Source organism: Ambystoma mexicanum, chromosome 8 (genome assembly GCF_040938575.1).
Source record: "Ambystoma mexicanum isolate Mex_15411 chromosome 8, UKY_AmexF1_1, whole genome shotgun sequence".
In the NCBI taxonomy this organism is placed as follows: Eukaryota; Metazoa; Chordata; class Amphibia; order Caudata; family Ambystomatidae; genus Ambystoma; species Ambystoma mexicanum.
Window position 1 is genome coordinate 1281772363 of NC_090929.1, and position 24034 is coordinate 1281796396.

Consider the following 24034-nt stretch of genomic DNA (forward strand, 5'->3'; position numbering starts at 1 on the left):
TTTTTGGGATGTGGTAAGGCCTTTAGACCATCCTCCCAGATGTGTCTTCTAGCAGCCGTATAGACATGACAGACTTCCTGCACTGCTCCCTGCGTTCGTACAGGACACTCTTTATTCACTGCTCCTCTGGTGCAAGGCCGAACATTGTGGCCACCCTGGACATGAGCACGTGGAAGACCCCTACTGGCCAAGTAGCCTGATCAGACTTTCTTTACCCTGTGGTGAAACACTGGCAGGAGATGACAGTGGTGACATAATGGCCTTCTCCTCTGCTTCATCCATGTCCGATTAGGATAGACTTGGCTCTGGTACCAGAATACCACCTGGTAGCAAGGCCACTCCAAGGTTAGGGAATGTTGCCTGTGGACGGGTCACTACTGCAGACCCTGCGCTGGTGTGGGTGTCAGAGACACCAGTGACCAATGGCATTGGTAACAACTCGATTGAGTCATCGACGAAGGTATGACAGTCATGGACAGAGATACCGTTGATGAGATCCTTGCAGACGTAGTCGTCAACTTTCTTGCTGATGACGTGGTAGTCCTGGCCGACAACAGCTCCATCAATTATGAGGTAGTTGTGGCTGATGACGGTTTTGCCAATGAGGAGGTAGTCGTGGCTGTTGGCGACTTTGCCGATGAGGCAGTTGTCGACAGTGCCCCGTTGGATGGTGTTGACGGTCCGAGAGCCGATTATGACAACAAGCTTGTTTTCGACCTAGAAGATGAAGAGTGGCCACCAGACTTAAAGGACGTCACCTCCCTGGGGTGATGAAAAAGTCCTTGGCCCCCCCTGTCAATCTACTTTGGGCACTGACCTTTGGTGAAGAATGGTCTTTGTGCGATGATCTGGGCTCGTCGCTGGAGGTTTCTTTATGCCTTTTTGCCGTACTAAAGCAGAGTCAGAGTCCCTGTCAGCATCCTCCAGTGATGCGACGAGATGACAGTGACGATCCATCAGGGTCTTGTTGGAGAACGACTGCCACATTTAACAGTCCTGGATAACATGATGAGGGAGAATGCAGTAGAGACTCCACATAGACATTCTTCAGTCCACAGTGGGCACAGGCATTGAACAGGCTCTTCCTTGTGGATTCAGTAGCCATGAGGTAGACCCAACAACTGCACAGACAAAGCTTTGTCAAAGATTACCTGCGGGGGGGACGGTCCACGGAGGTAGCACTGACACTGTGAATGCTGGCCGTTGAGCAGACTTCCAAAATAAGTATTTCCCATAGGAAAAATGTCAATTTTGATACATATTTGTAGCAAATTCGAAGAGATGATTTTTGAGTACTCCCAAAACTAACGTGCAGTAAACAATTTGAAGTTGGCTGACAGGGGAGGAGCTAAGGGAGGTGTTCCTATTGGCTGTGGCGGTTTATAGTGATTCCATCGAATTAAAAGCATCGAATCAATAAACCATCGAAAACAAAGTATTGAAAAAAAAGCATCGAAAACCTATATTTAACATGCAAAAATGCATTTCCATCGAAACCAATCCATCAACAATGGACGTGGAAATGAACTTTTACATGTTAAAAGTATCATTTCAATGCTTTTTTTGTAACTTTAAAACGTTACATGGAGCTGTCCAGTGCTGAAATTTCAGCAATGGCCAGCCCCTTGTAATGTTTTTAAGTTTTAATGTATATTGGGGGGTCCCCCCACCAGCCTCCCCAACCCCCATGCCACCCCCCACCCCCGAACCCTAACCCAATCCCCAACCCCAACCCTAACCCTAGCCCTGGCCCCAACCCTAACCCTAACCCTAATGTAACCCTTAAACTAACCCAAACCCCAAACCTAACCCTATTTTAACGCTTAAACTAACCCTAGCCCCAACCCTAACCCTAAACCCTAACCCCAACCCCAACCCTAACTCTAATTTAAACCATAAACTAACCAAAGCCCCAACCCAAACCCTAACCCTGGCCCAGCCCTGCCCTAATACTTACCATTACATGTCGATGGTACCATCACATTTTATTCAACGAAATGGCCATTCAATGGAATGGCATTTCGATGAAAAAAATTCGATGGTATGCCATTCAATGGTTTTTAATTCATTGGAATGACCGGATACCGCGGTGGCCAGTATAACCCAAGAAGTACTATAATAGAGCACAAAAGTTACTGAGAATTTCAGTTTAAATTTAAACTGCTTTATGTTGCCGAGGATGCCCAGCCTGACGACTGTGAATATTCACAGCATGTGAATCTATGAAAGACCTAATGCTGGAGAACTGGCATAAATAGTAATTTTGTTAAACTTAAAATAGAATAACCCCTATTACATCACTCTGGTCTAAACCGTCTCACCAGAAAAAAAGTTAATTACCTGGGAAAGGTAACTCAGCCAAGGATAACAATGTTTGAATCAACTTGTTCCTTGGGAAAAGGACATCTTCTGAACATAACATAGCACCATTCATATCAAAGGACTACATTATCAATATAGTGAATGGATGAATCTTTAAGACAGTGGCAACACAGAGAAAGGACAACACAGGCCACACAATAAGGACATTTATGGGGACTCCTTCCAAGACAACTGCACTGGCACTATTAGGCTTAATACCACCAGGAATTAGGGGTGGGATATATACACCAGAAAACAGGTGACTTAAAAAGGTAATATTAACCCAAGGGGGCAATTGCTTCAAAGTAAAGGGTAGTTTATTGAAATATGCAAAATTACATTATTAAGTGCCACTGGAGACAGTAGTGGACTCACATAGGGAGGATGGGGAGAGGGCACGAGGAGCTCCCACTCAAGCAAGTAAGTGAAGCAGAAGCAAAGCTTTGAAGACATTCACAGTTGGGCTGGCTTTCATTGTTATGGGTAGTGGGTTCCAGTGGAGTGAGGACAGTAGGGCGAAAGAGTGGAACCAAGAGGAGGCACTGGGATAGTACAGGATGGTAAGTTTGAGTGCAGAGGAAGATTGGAAGGAAAGAGATGATTCATAAACTGAGGCACAATAAGACAGGTACAGAGGAGCAAAACCATTCATAGCTTTGTAGTGTAGGAGAAGGAACTTGAAAAGAGAGTGGTTGTGCATGGAGAGCCAAACCAGCATGTTTCTGGTAGGTAGAAGTGAGGGAGGATCTGGGTAGGTTGTAGAGAGTGCAGGTAGCAAAGTTGAGGACTTTGACTAGAGGGAGGAAGGAGTGGAGAGGAGGGCCAAGGAGTAGGCTTCAGCAATAGTCAAGCTTGCTGAGAATAAAAGTGAAGATTAGAGTTTTTTAAGAGTAAGAAAAGGTTGAATGTTGAAGAGGTTAGTACGAGCGTCAGAGTTAGTGGTAGTGAGGAATTGTTGCAGTTGTAGGTCACTATCAAAGAGGACACCAAGATTGCGAGCCTTGTGCGAGGGAGCAAGAAGGTCAGGTGGGAAGGAGATAGGAGGGCAGCGATGGCATTGGAAGCAGTAGAAAAATGACTTCTGTTTTTAAAGGGTTCAAGATGAGCATCAGAGAGCCATACAGTGAGGAAATGCAGTGAGACATTTTGATTTCCATTCTAAGATAGCTGGGCTGAAGGAGGAAAAGGAGAAGACTATTTTAGTGCCATCAGCAATAAGGTAATAGTGAAAGTCAAAGGGTGAGATTATTCTTCCTAGAGCAGAAGTATAGAGGGTGAAGAGAAGAGTTCCATTAAAGAGTGTGCACATAGTCAACACTTAAATGTTACTCACTAGAAGGCACATATGCAATTGAAATGGTTTCAAATATGGAAGCAAAGAATATTAAAATTCAAGAAAACAAATGTATTTGTGGACTATTTGATAACTAAGGCAGTGAAATGTGACCCTGCTTAGATACATCATTTTTGTTTTAATTGATACAGCTGAAAAAATACACTTTTCAATAACAACTTACATACATAACATAACATATATTTTTAAAATATCTTTACAATTGTGAAATAAAACAATTGTGAAATAAAACATAACTGACACATACATTATTCATGAGAGCCTAACACAGTAAAACAATTCAATTAACACATGATAAATCTAGAACTTTGGGTCAGTTAGTACATACTAAAAAACATCATTGTCATGCTCTCAAAAAACAGATAGATTCCCAAGTAATAGAAATAATTAAATGGACTCTAAACCTTACTATGATTTTAACATTTCGTTAAAACAAATACACTATATTATCAACAATTTAGAAATGTAGTCTTCATTTCAATTGCACCATGATGTATATAAATACGAGTGGAACATCACAGAAACAGGTGATAACACAAGAAAAAACATCAATGCTGCACAATTTGACAAAATATCGGTTAAATCACAGAAAAAGCAACTGCACCTGATCATTACATTTTTATGATCCCTATGTTGTCATAGGATTGCATTGTAAAGTATCCATCACATTATGTTGATTTATATCAGATGAAAGTGTACAACAGTAACTAATAAATTAGGCACACTGCAATTTTCCAATGTTAACATATTCTTAAAGTTCAAGGTGGCAATTCTGACACTGGTACTTGAATTAGAAAAGATATGTTGCAATATGATGTCAGAAAAGATATGTTGCCATAAGATATCAGGACTGATTATTCTAAGAAAGCTGAAATGTCTGGCAAAGTGTTTTCCCTTTGAAGAGCAAATTTAGGACATTGAGTAATAAGATGATGTAGAGTTTCTTGTTGTGTGACATTATTACAAAATCGACAAAAACTCACTTTTTTGCTGATGAACCTATGTCTTGCTAAGAGCTCTCTCTTTGGCCATAAATTAAATCTCATGTGCAATATGGCCTCTCTATACAAAGGTGATGGATACTTTACCAGATATGGTTCCATAATACGGAAATGCTTTCCTTGAAACTGATTTTCTTGGAAATCTCTATACAAACGGCACAGTTTTCGTGTTACATTCCAATCAGCCAGATATAATTTGATTTTGGCCCTATTGGAATTCGACACAAGTATATCCCCGGTTATGTCGGCCGATGCCATGACTTGAATAATGGCATTTTTCCATTTAATTACAAAACTGTGCGAGGAGGAAAAAATATAACTAGACAAAGTTTTAAGTAGTGTGTCCATGTTAGAAATTATGAGACATTTCTTGAATAGGGCGCATAAGCGCCATCGATATAACCCATTTAATGAAATTAAGCCTAACTCCTATCTGAGCCGGGCAATGGGTATACACTTAGGTAAGGTTAATATTTGTCTCCAAAATTGTCCCTCTGTTCTCTCCAGAAAGATTTAAGGCAAAACATCTCTTGTTTCCATGCCATAGAGTAATACTGGGGTGACTTTCTGATTGTAATAAGTCACGGCTGGACAAAAAGAGAATTTGCCATATCTGGCAAGTAGAATTTTTGTCTGAGATATTGCATTCGATGAGCAGATGATTTGCGTTGTTCGGTCAATTATCTATGATCATGCCCAAATATGTGTAGTGGGTTACCACTTATAAGTCTATTTTGTGTAAGGACCAGCTCAAGGAACTTTGATTAGAGCGTTTGGGCTTACAGTGCATGATTTTAGTTTTCTGATGATTTACGGTCAACTGATTTCTATTTCTATTTGCAGATAGAGCATTAAGAAGTCTTTGAAGGCCCTTGGGAGTTTTTGAGGGCAAAATGAAGTCATCTGCATAAAGCAATGCTGGTACTAATTTCAAGCCCATTTTGGGAGCATCTGTGTTGATGTTTTCCAATGAAGTCCTCATATAAGAAATGAAAAAAATGAAGAATTGAAGAGGGCCGAAGCAAGAATACAAACTTGCTTCAGCCCTCTACAAGTTTGAATGGAAGCAGAAAGAAAACCATCTGTAGTCATTCTGACCTGTATCGTAGTATCTGAATGAAGTGCATGGATTATATTTATCAAAGTGGAGGGACAGCCAGCTTTATGAAGTTTGTCGATAAGAAGATTTCTAGAAACAGAATCGAAGGCTGCATGGAAATTCACAAACGCCAAGTGCAATGCTTGATTTGCAACATATGCTTGATCTTTAATGGCGTTAAGAGTCAACAACAGGTTTATTGCCGTTTCCATGCCTGCCACGAATCCTGTCTGATTCGGATCACTTTCTTAAATAGATTTACAGTCACTGGTAGCTTGATTTCGCTTGGGCGATTCCTTATATTGTTTAGATTCTGTGATCTGCACTTGAGGTGCCTTTATTGTGACTGTAGCAATACTTGAACTTAGTCTTAATACCGGTTTGGTACCACTTGTGCGCACACAGTAACTTCAGCAATGAAAAAACCCACTTTCAAGCTTAATTACTGGATTCAGGTTTCATTTATTCCTGTTCTGTTCAAATGATTTGTATTATTTTTCATACAATATCATATTCTTCTAAAACAAAGATTGGTTCGTATTGTTTTCATACACATTATATTTTCATCTCTCAACACGTGTTTCCCTATAGGTTATGCTATGGTTTATCAGGAGGGAAAAAACGTATGTTGTAATAGGAGTATTCACCCTTCTGATTTGGTTATGATACCTGGGACACATGAACAGTTTGATTCAGAAGGTGCTAATGTTGTTAGCTAATGATTGGAGCATTATTGCACCATCACACTTAAATAACCAAGCCTTCCTGCCACGGACCCAGTTTCTGTATTTACATTTTGCTTTCTTTAGCACAATGATTCGTTCTGGTAAGTTCATTCGACTGACTTTTTTCTTAAGTGTCGAAGAGCTGCTTTCTTTTGTTTTAATTCTAAATCAGAATAATGCATGTTTCTTCGATTTGGGACAGTGGTTGTCGTAGATGATGATCTAAAAAAAGTTTAAAGCAGCTGTATAAGATTTCTTAGTATATGAGGTTCCTTCTCGAATTTCAACTTGATTTTGTTGGATTGTGTCATTCAACTGATTTAATTTGCATGCAGTCCAGCGGAAACAGTTTCTAGCGTTATTGACACTTAACAGGGTTTTATACCATTGATTACCAGATGGGAGACTCAAGATATCCCAAGACCAGTGGAGGGGAAGCATATCATGATCACTGTGTTGTTGTTGAATAATTTTAAAACTATCAGCCATCATATACATTTGGTCATCCACGTAAATATAATCTATTATGCTTTTTATGCTCGGTATCTATGTCAGGTACTAGAAGGAGGGATGTTGCTTGGCAACGATCCATTTAACATTCGAAGGTTCCTTTCCTTCATAAGAGTGATCCATCAAATGTTATTTGCGTTAGGTAGGAGTTTGCTGGTGGACAAACAGCGCAAGTTAAGGTCTCCAGCCTATGATAGTATTAGTGATATCGGGGTCAATCATAATAGTGTCTAAAAGACTTTCCAGGGCAGTGAAAAAGCTATCAATTGAGATGCCAGCCGTGTTTCTGTACAAGTTGATTAATGCAATGATTCGATCTTAATAGGAGATTTTTACCAAATGTAAGAAGTTGTTGGGCGTGAGCCCACAGAGAGACAGATAAGCCAGTGCTTGTTTTTACCGCCACTAGGAGGACCGAAGTTGGACGTCCTTTAAGTGGTGTATTTGCAGGTAAAAGCACAATGTTATGATTTTCCCCATACTGGAATGTCTGTCAGCCGAGTCTCCTGAAACATCATAATGTCAACATGATCTATTTGATTAAAGGATGAATCCATTAAGTGAGCATGACCGCAAGTGTTCCAACTGGCTAACCTTATGATTTTCTTTTCATTGTTTGGTTTGGGCTGTTATGCTTCAGGATTAGACCACTGGTGCGCCAATTGGGTGCTTTGGCATTCATATTTGGGGCCTTCTGTCATAGGGCTTTTCATTTGGACTCTCACAATTTTGTAATCTTTATCATGAGGGTCTAGGGCCATTACAAAACCCAGAGCGAACAGGCCCATTTTAGCTTGCCAAATGGTGTTTAACACCAGGCCTAAGGGCATCCAAAGCCTGACAGTTGATAAATCGTTTTCGTTTAGGAATTCAACTTGGTCAATGTCAAATTAAGTTATGTCTTGAAGAATTGTAACATCTTCGAAGATGCTCATGATGCTAGTCCTACAGAGGTGTATGGTGCGTCATGATATTTGATAATTAAACGACGAGGTTGTGAGTGTGTTCTAATCTCACCTCGATGATTATGACTGTTGTCAGAAAGACTCTTTGAAGGCAGAGCTGGTTTACTATTAGTACCTTTATGCAATGCAGATTTACGACTACCATCATTGTTTATTTGTATATTTGCAGCAGTTGACCCTGTGTGCAATGGTTGGTGATTGCAGTCCATGCATTGTCCGCACTCTGTCTGAGGTCGAACAGGTTAATTTGCTTGGGCTTGTTTCATGCTGCCTTGAGAGTGATTAGTGCTCTGATCATCATGGCGATTTTGTTGCCAAGGTACAAGATGAGATGCATGACCATTACGTACGTGAGATTGTCTTAGGTTTACACTATCATGCGGACAGGTTCCTTCAATTTGCTTACTGTTGTGCGGCACTAACTTATTTTCTTTAAATTGGGTCGCTATATAAAGATCAACCGCCTTCCTTATGTCTGATCGTCTTTGTTCGATCAATTCGATGTTAATACTCGGGGAGGACCTAGAATGAGTATTCTCTGCAATTTTTTTATTTAGCATCATTGACTTGGATACTGGCTATGTTGATTTCCGGTTGTTCTGTCAGAGCTGAAACAAGTTCATCCAATGGAGCATGGGAAAGGGAGTGGTCTACATTCTGTATAAAGAAATTATTTTTGTTTTTTAGCAAGTTTTTGTATGTTTTGACAACTTGAGAGCTAATATTTGAAATTTGTGTTTGGGAGGTAGTAATGATGCGTATAAATCGTTTGGAGCTCGAATTCAATGTGGCTTGAATGAGCTTCATGTTTTTTCTTTATGATTCAGGAACTGGCAAACATTTTTAATGTGCTTTTGTCGCGTCTATTTACGCGCACAAATGTCTGCGGTTGAGAGACTGCTGGATTGTCAATTATCACTAAATCATCTCCAGCAATGTTACCAGGAACATTGGTATGTATTATAGATTAAGCAGGAGAATTCTCACCCGCAGGTAGAATAATTTGTTGAAACATTGGTAATACTGACTGCCCTGAGATTTTATTACTAGAAGATCCCAAAGACACAAGTTGATCGCCTGTGAGCATTTGCGTGGGTTCTTCTTCTCTGGTTTTATCCAGGCACTTAAGGATTCATTCACAGGTTATCCAGTCTGCTATTTGCTGGATTTGGAGTGTTTGATGCACAATTTTCAAATCAAGTGATTCATACATCTTAAATAAGCTAGTTATGGTCATGTTCATAGCTGATAAAGATATATGTAGCATTTTGTTGTGACTTGCTTCGCTCTTGTATTGCAATGACAAAGCAGGCCTACAAGGAGTTGGATTGATAAAGGATAAGGAGTTAGCAGGTGATGTATTTGAACCATGATTAAATAATATTGATGACTGAGATGAGTTCTGAATAATGTCCTGCAGACTTGCGGGTATAGAGATATATGACAAACAGTCATCTCATTGGCCTCAACCTTCCACCCGGACAGCTGTAGGCTGTGCTGAACATGAAGAAATTGCGTTCAAAGATATCGGATGGTTCAGAATGCTAACAGAATATGTCGTAGGGGCATCGTTAAAGCTGGTTGTTGAGTGGAGTGTTAGGCAGAATCCTGTGCAGTTCCCTTGTGGACCATTGCAAAAAGATTAAGACTACAGGAGCAAGCAGTAAACCCAATTGGTAGCAGTCTGCACCACCCAGATTTACCTGGTAGCTGTGGCTGAGCAGTCAGACTTCTTTCAAGAAGAGTAGGGCAATATGCAGAGTATACACAATAGGGCCAAAACACAGTAGAGCAAACAAACACTGACCAGAGCTTTGTATAAAAAGTATATAGTTATTTATTTAAAACACACTTTAGGCAATACACTAGCACTCGCAATGAAAAGGAAGTTAAAACACAGTCAGGTAAGTATACACACCTCCCTTGATAACTATCAGACAAGTCAGGTTTAAAGCACAACTATTTGTTAAGGCAGAAGTGAGCGCTTAACCTAGATGGAACTCCAATAGTTTAGGTTAAAAAGGGAGAGAAAAGGCAGAGCATAAAATAAAACAGTTCCCAACACTTTTAAGAGTTCAGAGCAAGGGGAGAAAGGCAGGTTATACTGTAGAGCCAAAGTTCATAGGCTAGACCCACTTTAAATGGAGCAAAGCGAAATGTGCCCAGGATCACACGGTTTAAAGTGCACTGAAAGTCTTTGCAGAGTGTTCAAAAAGAGGTTGGGGTGATTCAAAAGATATAGCTAGAAGGCCTGGAGCCAACCCAGTTTAGAAGCCAAGGATTTAAGGGTCACCTTTAGCAATCTGTAGAAAGGGAGGTCAGGCAGGACACAGTACCTTAAGAGAAAGGAAGCTCTAGTGGGGGCAGTTGTTCCTGGCAGTGGTTGAAGTTTGCGGTTCCGACCAGGGGAAGAGAAGATCTCGTCGAGGAGGGGACGTGGAGTTGTTGCACTGCACAGGGATGAAACCAGCCGCGGAGTTCCCGATTAAAAGGTGCAGTCCTTTTATTCGCGGTCAAAAGTGGTGAGCTTGGCTATCCGGCCGCCGGGGTGCTTGGCACGGACGATTCGACCAAGTGACATCTTTGGAAGCGAAAAAAGGCGAACTGGTTGATCCTGCCAGCTCAAAGGGAGAAGACTCTCCAGCAGAAGATCTTCTCTTGTCGTTGGAAAAGTGGTGAGTTCGTTGCAGCAGGGCTTCGCCGGTGGTGTCATCGGTTGCAGGTGGCTCAGCTTCTTCCCTCTTCGGATTCTTAGGTCCTGTGGCGACTTCTGAAGTTCCAGTCCCAAAGGCCCTGCTTTTATGCAGAAAACCCCCCATTCATCAGCCTAGCTGTCAATCACACATGCTAAGTGGTGAGCCGGGCGGCTCACCTCTGGGCCAATTAGAGTAGAATGCGACTTGGGTTGCTAAGGCAACGCAGTCCATGGTGCCAATTCCCCCCCTCCACCCTTCCTGTGGAACCCAGACAGATAAGCACCATTTGGAGGGCTTCTGTGGAGAAGCCTGCCAAAATAGTGGAACAAAGGGCTCGACCTTGGTCAGAGTTACAGAGACGGACACAAACGCCATTTTAGAATTGAGTTCTGGGAAAAAGACCCAACCGGTGATTTAATATTAAATAATTAAACCAGCGGTATCTTTAACATTGCACCAAAAAGTGTTGCGTTTAAAATCAATGGGAAAATCCCATAGAGAATATTCCGGTGGAATATTTCGCGTGGTAACCACTGCCACCAGCCAGAAACTCGACGAGGGGGGACGGGACAGTGCCCCCTCGAAAACAGACCCAGAGGCAATCGAATTACCCCTTACCAGTACTTCCACAATATGATGGTTTGTACTGGTTCTGTTCACAATTTCGGACTAGTAAAGCCAATGGTGACTTTACATGCCCTGGGAGACAGTAGTCAGTCCCAGGGTATGGAGTCTATGTTTGGGGGTCACTGTGACACCCCTGTGGTACCGCACTGAGGGTGCTGTGTACCACACATACAGAAAAACAGATGATACCCTATGGAGTAAAAAGAAACCCCATAGCCCATAAGCACATAACAAGTCAAAGACATACCTCAAATCATGCCTAAGAGTGGGAGTAAAAGAGTCTCACTCTTAGCAGGAGAAAAAAACAAACCCCAAAAATCCAGCAAAGCTGCTGGGGGACTCATTAGGTTTGGGAAATTAGCCATATAAGAGAATTCTCCCTAACAGGGAGAAGTTAGACCATGCAGCTTGATTCATTTCAGGACACTTATTCACAGAGGTGCTCACTGTGTTGTTAATATAATCAGGTGTGTGAGTGAAGCCTGTGTCTATCAGTGAGTCTGAGTTAATAGAATTTTCTATCTCAATAGCAGGAGATGTGATGCTTGGAGCTGTGTTTCCTATCTGTACTGTGTAAGGCACTATAGTGTTTGTTCCAGGCGTTAAAACACTATCAAGCGAACAGGGAAGGCAATACCCACGAATATCTGTGTTAGAAGTTTTGTATTTGAGCGGGAGGGCAGATGACAATATAATTGCTTTCAGCGAGACCCGTCTGAGCGAGGAGGCACCATTGATTGATTTCGTAAACATCGGCATTTCAGTTTTCAGCGTGTAAAGTTTAACCAGCATGCGAGTGAGAAAATTATCTAAACTAATTAGAGTCAAATGTGATTCTGAGTACTAAAATGAACCAACCTGAGCAACAAAAACAGTGCAAAGACAAGTCACGGAAAGTCTGAGCCGCTGCCAGCCGCTTGCTGCAGATCTAAGTGGCCAAGCAGTACTTTGTGGTACTTGTCCCTGGTGTGCGCGCGCTGGTGCACATGAGAGCTGATGATATAGGAGTCAGCAGGAAGGGGCCACCTAATTAAGTTCTTGTAATCCAAATATAACAGCTCTACAAATACAGAAAATAAAATAAAATAAAATAAACCAGATATCAAATACTGCCATGGAGTATATTATACATACAAACAGTGCTTTAAGTGGGGTAAGAAATTGAGGGGGGGCCCTCGTTTGGAGGCGTGGCCTCCATTGTGGGCGTGGCCTAAAAGTGCACAAATCATAGTAAGGTGCGCAAACAAATATATAAATGTATTTGAGCATTTATATATTTGTTTGCGTACTACTATGGTTTGTGTATTTTTCAAACCTTCTTTTATATTCATAGCAATGTTACATATTTCTATGTTTATAAAAGGTGGCTTGAAAGTGCACACACCATAGTAAGTTACGCACACTTGTGTGCTTACCTTACTATGGTTTGTGTGCTATTCAAGCTGCCTTTTATAAACATAGACATTTGTAACATATGTCTATGTTTATAAAAGACGTCTTGAAACGTAGGCATCTTTTATAAAGCGTTGAGGACGGACAAAACCCAAGGTGGCTTTGTCCGTCGACAAAGCTTTATAAAAGTTGCTTTGAATTGTGTACGATTCAAGCCATCTGTTATAAACATAGAAATATTTCTACGTGTATAAAAGATGGCTTAAACGTACACAGTTGAAGGCATCTTTTATAAAGCCTTGCCAAAGGAGAAAGGCGCCTCGGGCTCAGTGATCTCTGCTCAGAGCACTGACCCCGAGGCGTCTTTCACTCTCTGCGAACCCGCGGGCTCCGTGATCTAATCTACATATTAGTTCACGGAGCCCGCGGGTTCGCTGAGGGTCAGTGATCTGACGAGGGGAACTAAGGGACTGTAGCTTCCTCTGATGGCCCCTCAGATGACGGGTCATCAGAGAAAGTTACAGAGACTGACGGAAGTGCCAGCCAGTCACAGCGACGCTGTGGCTGGCACGGAACTTCTGTCAGCTTGCCTGACGTTTAACTGGCGGGCGCATCTCTCGTTGCGGCTGCGGCCGCCCCGGCAGGCCCCGGCCCACTTAAAGCACTGCATACAAATGATGTGAAGTCCTGATTGCATTTTGAGTTGTACCATGCAATGATAGAAATGTCCATTGAACAGAGAAACACGGCCAAGCGGTACTTTCCGATATTTGTCGCAGGTGCGCGCATGCTGGTGCGCGTGAGAGCCGATGATATAGGAGTCAGCAGGTAGGGCGAGGCGCCACCTAATTAAGTTCTTGTAATCCAAATTTAACAGCTCATGCAATGAAAGAAATGTTCATTGAACAGAGAAATGCGGCCAAGCAGTACTTTCCGGTACTTGTCCCTGGTGCGCGCGCGCTGGTGATTGTGAGAGCTGATGATATAGGAGTCAGCAGGTAAGGGGAGGGGCCACCTAATTAAGTTCTTGTTATCCAAATATAACAGCTCTACAAATACAGAAAACAAAATAAAATAAACCAGATATCAAATACTGCCATGGAGCATATTATACATACAAATGATGTGAAGTCCTGATTGCATTTTGAGTTGTATCATGCAATGATAGAAATGTCCACTGAACAGAGAAACACGGCCAAGCGGTACTTTCTGGTATTTGTCCCTGGGGCGCGCATGCTGGTGCGCGTGAGAGCCGATGATATATGAGTCAGCAGGTAGGGCGAGGCGCCACCTAATTAAGTTCTTTTAATCCAAATATAACAGCTCATGCAATGAAAGAAATGTCCATTGAACAGAGAAATGCGGCCAAGCAGTACTTTCCGGTACTTGTCCCTGGTGCGCGCGCTGGTGATTGTGAGAACTGATGATATAGGAGTCAGCAGGCAGGGGGAGGGGCCACCTAATTAAGTTCTTGTAATCCAAATATAACAGCTCTACAAATACAGAAAATAAAATAAAATAAACCAGATAGCAAATACTGCCATGGAGCATATTATACATACAAATGCTGTGAACATCAAAATATCTATATGTAATTAAGTCGCTGCAAAAATATTGCCGTAAATGAATGAGCTTCCGCATAGGAAGCTTTCCTCAAATGTCTGTTTTATGCATTTCCGGCTTGTAAGGAGTATCCAAGCAACAGGGTCAGATGACTACATCACCTGACCTAACCCGGGAAGGTTACTATAGTAACCCCCGGATTGTGCCGATGCCTTCAGTATTGAGAAACAACCGGCCATTGAGCACATCAACTTTTGGAGCGTATGCCGGTAAGCCAGTTCTACGCCCTAACGATACCAAACGAAAAGCTTATGCAGCACGTTCCTTATAACAAGTGTTTAAATACGTTGTCATATCCATGTTACAGATTACGGCCGAATTTAAAGGCAAGGCACGCTAAAAACGTGCGTTACATTTCAATTATACTGCAACAGCGGCATATCAGTCGAACGACAACTACCTCTTGATTGCAAGACTGGTAATTATAGTTTCCATACTTTTCACAAATTAGATGTTAAACTTACTAGCAATGCAGACTTTTGAACTAAAATATGTGTCATATTATACCAAGTCTTTATAACTTACAGACCCTGTCCAGTCAAGCATGTAGAAATCACTAAATCTCTCAACTACTGAAAGTTGAATCAAGTATTAGGAAACCTCAATCATATTTAAGGTATGGATAGATTCATTTATCCCTATTTTAGGAAATAGAACAATCAATTGCATATATTATCTCTAACGGTATGTTTTTATTTCTTTCTATTTCTCCTTTCTCTCCTGTTTTTTCTTGTTTTTTGACCCACTACCTCTGACGTTGGTTGTTTCGATTTCAAGCCAAGGTTCAATAATTATAGATTAATGCAAATGGTAAACTACATTTGTATGCCCTGAGGACGACCTCTTTGGTTGAAACACGTGTTGGCATGTTTTGGCAAATTCTTGGCTTTTCTTTAATGTGAAATACGCTGCGCAATTGCATATAAATTGTGTGTGTTTTGGCGAATAAGCCTATCTCAAACAATGTGATTCATTCAAGTTTTGGTTTTTGAAGTACTCAACAAATATGCTGCGCAATTGCATATAAATTGTGGGTGTTTTATTGATTGCATATAAATTGCTCTGTGTAATTCATCCAAGTTCAGACTCATTCAACACAATTGATGTGTTACACTTTACCTGTGAATGAACAACTTTGCTCTTTGTTACTAATAAACCAGTAGAATATCTCTGTGATTAATTCCCCATCATTCTTGTTTAAATTTTGCACATCAGTGGCTTTACGTTGGTTACCAAGCGCAGCCTGTGTAGATAGTAATTCACAATAATTTGATGTGAAGTCCTGATTGCATTTTGAGTCGTACCATGCAATGATAGAAATGTCCACTGAACAGAGAAACATGGCCAAGCGGTACTTTCCAGTATTTGTCCCCGGTGCGCGCACGCTGGTGCGTGTGAGAGCTGATGATATAGGAGTCAGCAGGTAGGGTGAGGCGCCACCTAATTAAGTTCTTGTAATCCAAATATAACAGCCCCCTTTCTGTGTTTTGATAGATTTGCCATTGGTATCTCCTGTGTTTTGTGTTCTCACTGCCATAATTAGTTAAGAATGAAAAATAGGTGTAACTTGTAATGATAACCGGTTATTTATGCACTTTAAGTACTCTCATGTAGGAAACATGGGATCAAGAAGGACACCAAGACCATGTACCATAGGCTTTGTATTTTTATTTGGAGATGATGTACACATAGGGGCAAGTGAAATGTAAAAATGGGATTTTACCAGCAGAAACAATGCTAGTCAGGATGGTCTTCTTCCCAGAGATGTGTTCTTGCCACCAGGTGGTGGTTGAGTCTTCAAGACCCTCACCAACTTTCTAAGTGTATACGGCTGCAGGGAAGCGTTTGCTTCACCTCCCTCTTCAGACGGTGCAGGCTTTTGGTTATTGAGAACCTTTGCCTTCTGTCTAGGTGGGCTTTCTGGATACCCTGTACCCCACAACGTTTTCTGGCACCAGGTCTTGCAAGTAAACTGATCTGCAGTGCTGGGCGGCATGAGAAGGAGTCCCTGAGCCATGCTGAACCTATCCAGAATCTCCTCCTCATTTGCCTCTCTGAGCTGACCCTGTCCACCGCTGACCTCATTTCATTCCTCCTCCCACCACCTGGTTATGCCTATGGCCGACCTGGCCCACTGGAACCTTCCTGTTCTCTCTATGTGCTAGCTTTTCTCAATTTCTTCCAAACATCTAAATCTTCTTAATTTCCCTCCTGCCAAGTCTCTGTCACCCTCATCAACTCAGGTGACTGGTTATTCCTGTGCCTTGATATCTATACGTCCTACTAGTCCCTGGGTTCCACTTTGTCTTCCTTGCCCCTTTCCTTGACCACCCTCTGCTGCTGGCTCTCTGCTCTAGATGTTGCCATCTTCACCTTCTGTTCTATCTCTACTCCAGATGTTCCCACTTGCTCTTTGATCTCTCCTACTACTGCCACCTCATCCTTCTTATTTCCACCCCTACTGGTGCTTTCTTTTCCTGGGTCTTTTTGGTGACCACCTTCTCCTTGCGATCACTCTACTCCCTCAAGGTTTCCACCTCCTGCTGGTTCAGTTTGGTTACCACAACCTCCTTCTGCGCACTCCCCACCCTTTTTAATATTAACACCTTTTCCAGGGTCTCTTCTGCTACCACCATCTACCTACATCTCCTAACTCTCCACCCTTTATGTTACCACCTCTTACAGAGTCTCTTCTGTCATCACCTCCTAATTCTGCTCCACCCGTGATGTTACCATCTCTGCCTCATTATGAGTCATCCGGTCTGGGATTACAATGCCGGAATAATTGTATACCGGCACTCTACCAGACTGGCCGACTACAGGTTTGCAAGTGGGGCACCTGTGTTATGTCAAGCTAAAAGCTGGAGGTAAGGCAGGACCCTTACTGGCAATAAATGTTGTCATTACTGGCAACAGTATTGCTGGTGACAGCAAATCCCCCCATGGAGTCATATGGGTCTCCATGAATGGGGAATTATACCATCACTCTGGCACTCATAATTTGGCAGCAATGCTGTCGGACCGAGTGCTGGAAATGGAAATAGCATTTGCCAGTATCCTGGCAGGTTTACCGCCAGGATACTGGCAGGGTCGTAGTGAGACCCTCTGCTCCTTCTGCTGCTCTCCACTCTCTAGTCTTATCCAAAGTAGAGCCTCCGCTCATGTAACCCGTATTTAGCAAATGTAGCTTGTTTTATTATAACACTCTCTCCCCTTTCCCATTGTGAGAATTTCTTTGATGGTTTGTACCTTCAAGTGATAATTAAGGGAGAGATGGGATTGGATAGTTCCTGTGAGTGTACTTGGGCTACTTGAGACTAAGCCTGTACATGGTCAGTGGGCCATCTTCATTTGTAGAAGTGTTCCCTTGACCCACCCGCCCTCCTCTGAGGCTGTCTGAACTGGGCTGAGCACTGTGGTATTTCCAGAATGATTTTTACAGAATGGAACCACAATGGGTCAGTAATTTAGTGTTAGCAGTGTGCTAGCAGTGCAGATGACACTCTGTTTCCCAAGCATATACATTAGTCTCCAGGGAATAGGAGTGTTGCACCACTACTTCCCACATTGTCTGCGATTTTTCGAATTCTCAGATAGGAAACAATATATCTACCTAACCACAGTGCTCATTGTTGGTTGCACAACTGGCTACAATGAGACTTTGAAGCGTACCAGATGAACTGACAACAGTAGCACAATACCAGCTACCTTTGTTAACTATGTCGGATGGGCTCCCCTTGAAGGGAAATTGCTTATTTTTAGTATGGGGCACTTGGGTTTTCCTGGGGAAGGTTTTAGCCTGTCCCAGATAGGCAATGTTGGCTCTCTCATTAGCCTACTGAGTACAACAGGAGATCGGATCATGTACCAAGCTTAAAGGGTTGATCTGTACTTTGGCAATGTGACTGTCTCCTGCCATGTGCCTTGGGCCAGGGCAAAGTGAACAGGGGTAGCTGCCCATACTTCCCTAAGGTCTTACATCCACTGGTTCAGGGGGGCTCCTGGCCACCAGGGCCACTTAATGGGTAATTCCCAGAGCCAGGCAGGGGACTTTGTAGCACTATATACATATTTTAAATATTAAGAGGCTTTCATAATGGGAAAGGAGAGAATGTAACAATACACAGAAAGTCTTAATTTTGTAAAGCTTTTTTGTTCAGCATTTAGAGATATGCCATCTTTATGGAGGTGAAATTGAAAGAATTGTGAAATTGAGTTTGCGTAATACGTAGACAATAGGCAAACAGCTTCAGGCAGGTAATATAGATAAGCACTGGTTCGGATGAGATGGACATCACAGTTATCAAAGAGATAAACACAGTTTTGGCTGAATTCAAGAAAGCATCAAAAGTGCATGTGGCAGAAGAAAGTCAGACACAGTGCCAATTTATAATTAAGGTGAAGAGTCCAAATCTGGCAAGTACTTCCCATCATGAATCTCATTAATTAGGAACATGTAAAACATCATACCAGGCAAGGGCCATTTATTAATTAATTATATGGATAGAGATATGAAGTTCTACCGGGTCTACATGAGTGAGTAGAATCATCGGACAGTTGATGGTTGCCATTTGAAGAGGCAGCAGCAGCATCTTCTATTATTATTATGGTATTTATTGAACGCAGGCCTAGCTTCGAGAAGCAACGGCGTGCTTTACAGAGGTATTTAATACAGATACACAACGGATCGCTTTACAGAGGTATACAACAGTACAGATGCATAACGGAGTGCTTTTCAGAGGTAATAACAGAACCGAAATACAGCAGGGGTAGGATAAATGGTATAGAGGAGGGGTACATCTGTACAGGGTGGCGGACAGGAGAGGAGCGGATGGCGTCCAGCGAGTCAGTTGGCGCAAGGGGCAACGTGATGGCTTAATGGGGAAGGGGATTGTAGCAAGGATAGCGTATGATAGAGTAGAATTAAATCATTAATAGGGCCTAAGTTAAGTTAGATATAAATTCAAACAGGGTTTACAGATATCAACCTCTCATGCCTGCAACCAAATCTCTTTTCAATTTCTTGCCTGTCACGAATGTGAGAGAGAAACGGAGGACCAATTCCCCACCTCCGATGAATGCAAAGAAGAGTTGTCTCTCACACAAAAAACTGCACCACAAATTTGTTCCACTGTTGAAATTATTATTTTAATCATGTATCTCCACTCCCGTAGGAGAGCCCATGTGATAACACGTGTTTCAGCACGTCATGTGCCTTTTTCAAATCTGGGCATTCATTTTTCCAAACACATACATTTCTTCATTATCAAACCATTTAGACATATCAATGTACATTTAAATCATGACACAGATGAGGGAGTGGAGAAGAGGAGGAAGGTTAAGTTCAAAGAAAATGAAAAACAACAAATTAACAGCACATACAAGGAGAGAAAACAAAAGAAAAAGAAATAAGCCTTTAATTTTTAACATATTTCATCATGTGTCTTTTTGAGACAGATCACCCCTCATTTCAAAACTTTGACTTTAAGCACATTCTCCATGTTTGCCTTTGAAATTAATCATCCCTATATTCAAAAACAATCTTCGATTGAACATCCCATTCCTCAAATTATTAGTCCATCCCCTGATTTGTTACTATCAACTGTGATCCTTATTTCCAATTATTAAGTTAACAACCTACGATATAAGGACGTTGGTGTCTTACCATACATTTCTGTTTTTCTTCATTTCAAGTCATTCTCTGCACATTCACGGGTTTAATCCCACCTGTAACACATTGTTTTGTTCATTCAGGGCTACCCTAGTGCATCATTTATTTCATGTTTCCACAGCAACCGTACACCGATTTATAAATGTTTATAAATGTTGTCTCCCTTATTCTATATGTTACTCCAGTACAGTTAGCACCACACTACTCTTCCCAATCCTCGGTAGTCCCCTGATATCTAGGCAGCCCCGTCCTACTCATCAACCTCATTGTGTTATGTTTCACTTTGGTTTTACGGGCTGCTTAACTTTTACAGTTTCACTCTGCTGTCTCGGCGCGTTGATCCTCTGCCGCTGTACATTAAAAACCCATTAAGCTATCCCTGTGTGTCATTTTCCTGATCGCGCACAAGACACCACTCCATATTTCTAATTTGTATTCTTATTTCCATACTTTCAACAATCCGCTGACTTTTATTAATATACCTGCCATATGCAAGAGGATTGGAAAGAGTAGTGTGGTACTGGAGTAACATATAGAATAAGGGAGACAACATTTATTCAAAAACGGTGTACGTTTGCTGTGGAAACATGAAATAAATGATGGATTAGGGTAGCCCTGAATGAACAAAACAATGTGTTACAGGTGGGAATAAACCCATGAACTGTGCAGAGAACTACTTGAAATGAAGAAAAACAGACACATATGGTAAGCGACCAATGTCCTTATATCGTAGGTTGCTAACTTAAGAATTGGAAATAAGGATCACAGTTGATAGCAACAAATCAAGGGATGGCCTAATAATCTTAACAATGGGATGTTCAACCGAAGATTGTTTTTGAATATAGGGATGATTAATTTCAAACGTAAAAATTGAGAATGTGCTTAATCAAAGTCAAAGTTTTGAAATGAGAGGTGATCTGTCTTAAAATGACACAATGAAATATGTATTTAAAAATGTAAAATTACAAGGCTTATTTCTTTTTCTTTTGTTTTCTCTCCTTGTAGGTGCTGTTCATTTGTTGTTTGCCATTTTATTTGACCTTAACCTTCCTCCCCTTCTCCACTCCCTTATCTCTGTCATGATTTAAATATACATTGATATGTCTTAATGGTTTGATAATGAAGTAATGTATGTGTTTGGAAAAATGTATGCCCAGATTTGAAGTTAGAGAATTAGGTGGTAATTTATTTGGGGGGGCAGTGGTTGGGGCCTATGAATTCTGGGTGGTGGGTGCTGTGAATTGTGGGTGATGGGGCAGCACGGCCAACACAATGAGAACCCTATGTGCAATTACTAGGTGAAGAAGAATGCCAAAAACTAGGAGGACACCACACACATTTTGTAGGCATAGGCGAAGGCCAAAGCAATGAGAATCCCATGTGCATTTTGTAGGCATAGGAGAAGGCTGCAGCACTAAGTACACCAAATGCATTTAGTAGGCACAGGAGAAGATCAAAGCACAGCAAACCCCACATGCATTTTTCAGACAGAGGAGCAGATCAAAACTCCAATAACCTCACATTAATTTACTAGACATAGAAGAAAGCCAGAGCACTGAACCCCCATATCATTTACTTGGCAAAGAAGAACATCACTGCATTGAGAACCCCATGTGCATTTACTAGGCATTAGAGAAGTCTACATCAATTAGAACCCATGGATGTATTCTATGCATAGGAGTAGAGCAAATCACTGAGGATAACACATGCATTTTGTAGGCATAGGAGAAGACCGAAGTCCTGAGATCCCACAAGCATGTCGTAGGCCGAGGAGAAAGGCAAAGTACTGAGAACCCATATGCATTTAGTAAGTGTTGAGGAAGGCTAAGCACTGAGTACCTCATGCATTCAGTAGCTGGAGAAGGCAAAGCACACTTTGATCTCCAACCACCATCCGCCAGCATCAGCATTCCACCCCACATGGATTTTGTACTATAGGCAGAGCAGCACGTTTAAGCACTGAGAATCCCAAGTTCATTTACTACAAAAAGAGAAGGCATAAGCAATGAGAGCCCCACATCACTTACTAAGCATAGGAAGAGGCCAAAGCACTCAGAACACCATGAGCATTTTCTAGTAATAGGGGAGGGCCAAAGAACTGAGAACTCCAGATGCATTTACTATACATAGAACATCAAACTACTAAGAAGCCCACATGTGTTTTGAAAGTGGAGTGGAAGGCCAGACCACTGAGATGACCATTGTGCAATGTTTAGGCAGGCGAGAAGACCCAAGCACTGAGAACCCATATGCATTTTGTTGGAATACGAAAAGGCCAAAGCAAGGAGAACACCACATGCATGTAATGAAGGGAAGTAGAGAATTAAATTAACATGTTTGAATCTACGGCAGGACCCAAAATGGGTAGGGGCAGAGTAAGGGTCATGTGAGGAAGCTATGTTTTAAGTTTTTTCCAAATACTGAAGTAGCAGCTGTTTGCGATGGAGAGCAAGGGTGGTATGTTAATCTGTAGGGCAACCACACCAGTGAATTGGTAGCTGCAGATCTCTTGCTCTGAAAAAAACAGGCTTAGCTGTCTCAAAAGAATTGAGTAAAATTTGAATAGGTAAAAATATGTAATAATGAAATGATTTGCGAAATCCTAATATAGTTGTGTGATATGAAAATAGCTTATAGTTGGTCAAAATCAGTACCCTTTAAGAAGCGAGGGACACCAACTCTAAGACTTTCTTAGCACCACTGGTAAGATCTGTGAATGTACGGAAATGACATAGTTTGTGGGAGTGTGTTTCCCCCCTGCACCTTTACTTATACAGAATGTCTGAAATTTATAAATTACCTTGCCTCCTTCTTTTGCAAAATATGGTGCGCTAGTAAGAACCTTTTTTTTATTTTGGTTTTATTAGTGTTTTATTGGTTAATTAAAACCTTTAACACAACCAAATAAAAAAATACATAATACAGCATAAATATACATTAAAACACAATTTTGAATCCAGATGAACCTGTAAAACACATAATTAATATAATATCTTTAAAAAAACAGTAAAATTAATTACCAGATTATTACCAGAATAAATATTACTCCAAAAGGAAATTAGATTGTTCGTGTGAGCGTGTTTCCCCCACCCCCTGCACCTTTACTTATAGAGAATTTCTAACATTTATAAATATCTTTGCCTCCTCCTTTTGCAAAATATGGTGCACCAGTAAAAACCTATTCTATATTACACAGACTAGCCCATTTGGTTAGGGAGTGGCACATATCTTCTGAGCACCCAATTTCTTCCCATCTAAAATATGTCCTTTTAAAAAATGAATGCTCTTACTAATAAATATGGCAGTCTAATAAGTCTGCTGGCACACCCTTCATTCCAATCAAGCACAAGTGTGTATTTCATTTTATTAGGCACTGTGTATTGTTTCCTGGATTCAGGTGCTTTTAGTATATGTGTGTTTCTATTAGCAGTGATCTGATTGTGCCATATGTGGTTGTATACATTAATATCATAATTTTTTTTCTATCATTGTGTTTTATTGCTTTATTCTGGGACTCAGTTGGTGCTAGGCCTAGTGGGCTTGAAGAGTACGTTTTAATAATTGTATTCTTTTAATTTATCCCATGCAACATCAGTTCCTTTGTTATCTTACTAATAAACATGCCACACATTAGCTTTCTCAGAAAAAGAAGCTACATACATTCTATCACTAATCAAAGATATTGATAAAACAACCCACACATCAGATAGTCTGGATGAACGTATTCAACAACTTGAAATTCTGATCCGAAAAGAAACATCACAGAAATTGCATGCCTTTATTTTGGAACAATATTATAGATCCCAGAGGATACCAACCGGGTTAAGGATGTATTCACACCCAACTTTATGCAAATGTAATTCTGAATTTTTGAAAAAGGTGGAGCAAACTCTAATAAGAAATACCCCCTTGCTTTGCTACTCCTAACTATGGAAGAATTAGCAAATTCACTGTCTCAGATCGATAACGATCATGCTGAGCTCAAACAGCAGCTGTCTTCTTTCAAATCT

General features: G+C 41.3%; 1 protein-coding gene and 1 long non-coding RNA gene across 2 annotated transcripts in view; one reads left to right on the forward strand and one right to left on the reverse strand.

The window, feature by feature from the left end:
- Window positions 1-24034, reverse strand: part of KNDC1 (kinase non-catalytic C-lobe domain containing 1) — an 895433-nt gene that overhangs the window by 20461 nt on the left and 850938 nt on the right. The gene's annotated exons all lie outside the window — the stretch shown is intronic.
- On the forward strand, window positions 14424-15522 carry LOC138473767 (uncharacterized). The gene is made up of 2 exons (XR_011268902.1): window positions 14424-14771; window positions 14881-15522. It is a non-coding gene; the product is annotated as an uncharacterized lncRNA (long non-coding RNA).